Here is a 4,870-nt window from a genome sequence, read left to right as displayed (position 1 = left end):
CAGCGCGGGATCCCACCGCCACCCGCACGCGAGGGCGGTCCCGCGACGCCTGGGGCGCCGGCCGGCCCCAGCCATCCCCGGAGCGTGGCCCACGACCCGGCCCCGCCGCCAGGGCCGGCGAGCCGTCCACCCGTCTTCCGCCATCCACACGCGACAGATCCGTCTCCCATCTGAGTCTGACCCCCGAGGCTCGACATCCCGGGGACAACGCTCTCGAGCGAGGCGGCCCAGACCGTGACCGCACGCCGCCACCAGCTGCGGCTCGGGGGGCGAGGGCGGGCGCGACGGGCTCCCCCTCACCACCAGCTGCGGGGCCGGGGAGGCCGAGGCCGACCGGGCGTCGCGCCCCGACACAGCCCCCCCCTTCCCCCAGGGCTCGCACCACGGGGGGCCGGCCGCACACACACGGCCCCCCACCTGCCGGACGCCCGGCGGGGCCCAGCGGGACCCTCCCCCGACTCGGAGGGGGGAGGCGCGGGCCGCGGTAGGCAACGAGCGGCACACGGCCCCACCGCGGGGCCGGGGGAGTTCTGCTCTGCCCACGTGCTCTGGCAGTCGCCACGGTGGCCACTGCGCACTCGGGAGGGGCAGCGGCTGGGGGGTCCGGTACCCCAAGGCTCCCTCTCGGATCGCTAGAGAAGGCGTTCTCCCCGAGGGCGCGCCGTCCCTCACCCGGACCGTGTCGCCTTCGGGCCCACGGAGGCGCTCCACGAGCCACCAGTCCTCAGCTGGGTGGGAGGGGCCTGCGGTACAGGGGAGCGGACCACCACACAGGAGCGTGTGCGCGGTCAGGGCCAGAGCGGAGCCCGCGTCCCGCCCCCTGCAAGGCCTCATCCGCCAAGGCCTCCGCGACGAGGGGAACAGGCACGCCTCTCCCTACCGCCTCGACCCCCCCCCCAGAGAGAGCCACTCACGGGACACACACGCCACCGTGGCGGGGACCCGAGGGGGACACCGGGTTAAGGGAAACGACACCACCACTCGGCCTCAGGCACCTGAGGGACGACCTGGAGCGCTCCAGGGGCACCACCGAGGGTCACACGAGGCACGCTCACACACCCGCGTGGGGTGCGCAGCGCGGCGTCGGCGGTGGCACAGCCCTCCCCGCCACAGGGAGGGCCGCTCACCGGGCACACGCCGAGAAGGCGAAGCGAGAGCAATCTGCTGTGTCAGAAGACCAACGGCCCCCACTGACGCCCCGAGGCAAAGGAGACCGAAGATCAGGGCCAGAAGCCACACCCAACCCCTGCCTTCCTCACCCTCCCTGATGGGCAGCGAGGGGGGGAGAAGACAAGCGAGGGGCCCCGCGGACAGACCGAGAAGAGCAGACGCGTTCACTGGGAACGCCCGTCCCTCGTCTGGCACGGCTTAGGCTCGGCCCGGGAGAACACGACCACACCACATCGATCTGTTGAGCCAAGGTGGAGCGGGGGGGAGGCACGGTGAGGACAGTCACCAGAGGGGCCCGCTTTAAGCCTCGCCGGCAACCTCCGCCCCCCCCACCTCGCCTCAGGCGAGAGCGGCCGACGACCCCCAAGAGGAGAACGCCTGACACGTGGCACGGAGCCCACAGGGCGGGGGTCGCCCCAGCCGCAACCAGGTGCCCACAGCGGGGGCGAGGGATGCACAGGGTAGAAGACCCACGCGCCACCTCGCCCCGCCACCCTCGGGTCGCCCAGAGACCGGAGGTGGCACCAAGGGTCGGGTCAGCCAGACGACACCACACAGGAGCCGGCGCACAGGCCCAGGCGGGCGGCTCCAGCGGCAAGGGCCGAACCGGGCACCAGCTGGCGGCCCAGAAGCCCAGAGCCCCGCGTGCGTCCAGAGACCCACAGTCCTCGGTGGCAGACACCAAAGGAGACCGTGTCAGCACTTATCTGGTGGCAAAAAAGGCCTATTAAGGGCGACGAAATGACAGCAGCTGACAGCGGAGCACATCGACGACGCGCAGGGAGGGCCCCCGGAACCTTGTCCCGGCCACCTGTCCCCAACGCTGCCCCATAAACACCAGGCCCCGAGCTCTCTTGGGGGGGGGGGGGGTCATCTGGTCGACCGGGAGGGGGGAGGGGGCGCGTGGTGGCCAAAGCGGGGGCGCGGGCACCAAGGGGGGGCGGGGGGGAAGCTGGCCGAGGACGCCCTCCCCGCCTCGTCCACGCGGGCAGGGGTACCGGTCCGTCCGAGTCTCCGAACGGGGATTTGGCTTCGATGTGCAAAAGGAAAAGAGAAGACAGAACCGTCAGCGAGGCGCTTCCCACGAGACGAGCGGGCCCCGACCAGGGACCGCGCCCGGGGCCCGGACCGTCCTAGACGGGGCACCCAGGACGGCCCGAGCCGGCCCCCACCTCCCGACTGGGATTCAGGGAGCCGGAGAGGGGGGAGCCAAAGTCGCGTCCGACGACCGAGACCCACGAGGGCACGCCGAAGGGTCGAGCGCGCCCTCCCCGGCCACCCGCGGAAGCAGGGTCCGGTCCATCCACGTCTCCGGACCCGTCAGGACTCTGACAAAGAAAAAGCATGTGTGCCGGGAGACGCCTCGGGCGACCGGACCCCACGGGGGGACCGCACACGCGCCTCCCCCGCTCAACCCTCGGGTTCCCCCACCTCCGGAGTGCCACGCGGAAAACACCTCGGGCAGAAAGGACCCGAGGGCCCGGACCCTGGCGCGCCCTCCGGCGACCTCCAAGCCACCGTCTGGGCCGGTCCCCACCTCCGGAGCGGGGCCGAGGGCGAAGCAAACGCTCCTGAGGGCGAAGCAAACGCTCCTGAGGGCGAAGCAAACGCTCCTGAGGGCGGCCCAGGAGGCGTCCGGACCGCCGAGCCCGAGTCCAGGCGCTCCGGGCAGGGAAGACCCTCTCCCCGCCCACCGCGGCGGCCCGGCCCAGGCAGGGTCCGGGCGGTCCGTCCCCGTGGCCGCAGGGGCACGGGGAGATGCTGGTCGACCCGGTCAGGCCGCCCCGCGAGCCGGCTCCGGGGCGCCGCGACGGTCACCCTCCTCAGAAACCTAGAGAACCAATCTCCGGCGACAGCGGGACTGTCCCTAGGCCTCGGCGCCACCGGGACTGTCGCCGCCAGCGTCGCCGGTGTCTGAGAGCTCTGCCTCGGGCCCAGAGGCTGAGTCACAATCCTCCTGAAAGGCCTCGCCGAAGCTCCAGAGGGGAGGGACAATATACAAGCGGCCGCCAGGTGGCTCCCGACAAGCGACTCGAACGTCCCGAGGACGGGTCGCTGTCGCCGGCCGCCGGGGACGCCACCGCGCCGGCCGCCCAGACGCCCGAGCTCGGCCCGGAGCCTCCGCCGCCGAGCGACGCGACGCGACGCGACCCCGGCCGCAGAGGAAGGGAGAGACGCTGGGAAGGATCTCCTCAGGAGGCTGCCACGAAGGAGACTCACTCCCCCACGCGACTCCGGGGTGCTGGGGGGGACATTCCACGGAGACGCCGGCGGGCGGTGGGGGCTCGGGGCGGGGTCGGCGGAGAGAGGGGCACCAGCGGCATCGCAGACTCCCCCGGCCCCCCTCCCCCGAAAGAGAGAGGGAGGGAGGGAGGGAGGGAGGGAGGGAGGGGCCGGCAAAGCGAAACCAGGCGAGCGCTGCTCGGAGAACAAAGCAGGACTTTGGAAAGCAGACACAGACACGCGAGCCCAGGAGCAAGAAAGGAAAAGGAGGAGACACACTCGGAACCCCCAACAAGAGAAGGCACCACTCAACCTGGGTGGAGACCGTGACAAAGTCCGAAGACAACACACCCAAGCACGCGCCGGTGGGTGGGGAAAGTGCACCTGAGGTCAGGAGAACATGGATTTCAAAGTCACTGAACTGGCCACAAACACCAGAACGGCAGGCGGGCGGGAGGGCGGGCGGGAGGTCTGGGGTGGCAGGGCTGCGGGGGTGGGGGTTGGGAGGGGCGGGGCGGGGGGGCCTGGGGTGCGGGGGCGGGGGGGGGGCGGCTGAGGGGCGTGGAGGTGAGGAGGACCGGACCGAGTCGATAGGGATCCACTAAATAAACCCCGTGTTCCATGACAACAGCCAGTTACATGAATACATAACTTTTTGAAGCAGATCAGAAAGGAAATGAAACAGAACCACCAGGCAGGAAAGTCAAGTCATAGAACTGCTCCGGCTGCTTAAAAGTCAGAGAGAGGGAGAGGGAGAGGGGGAGGGGGAGGGGGAGGGGGAGGGGGAGGGGGAGGGGGAGGGGAGGGGGAGGGGGAGCGAGAACGCAGACACATGCGCATATACGCGTGTCCATATGTATACGCACGCGTATTCGCGTCTATATATACGCGCACACGTGGGTATAAACAAACACGTTCAAAGGGCATGCTCACATACACGCATGTGTCTGTGTGCGCACGTGTATGCCTAGGCGTTTCTACTGTGCGTGTATGCTTGCGTGTATATACGTAGACACAGGCATATAGACACAGACGTCCACGGAGATACACAGGCACGAATACACATGCTCATCTGTGCAGATACGTCGGTATCCATAGACACATACATATACGGGGAAAGCGCAAGCATATTGCAAAAGGGGCTTTTCTGTCCAAAACGGATCAAGGCGTCAGCAGACAACTCAGCCTCCAAAAGGGAAACGACCCCCGATGAGCGAAGTGGGCAGGCAGGGGGCCCGAGCAGACACCTTCCTCCCAAAGAAAGGGAGAACAGACAGACACCCAGAAGCACAAGGTAGAAAACACATCAGCGGCAGGGCTGGGCTGGGCTGGGCTGGGGCTGCCGGGGGTGGGGGCGGGCTCGCGGAAGCACCCCGGGGCGTTTATCTGGACAAGGATCCTTCTCCTTCGGAGGGGAAAGGCCCAGGGGCTGGAATCGCAATCGCGACAGCAAGTTCGAACCACGAGAAGACAGCGG

Source organism: Capricornis sumatraensis, unplaced genomic scaffold (assembly GCF_032405125.1).
Source record: "Capricornis sumatraensis isolate serow.1 unplaced genomic scaffold, serow.2 scaffold73, whole genome shotgun sequence".
NCBI classification, from domain to species: domain Eukaryota; kingdom Metazoa; phylum Chordata; class Mammalia; order Artiodactyla; family Bovidae; genus Capricornis; species Capricornis sumatraensis.
Note: the sequence above shows the minus strand (reverse complement) of the source record.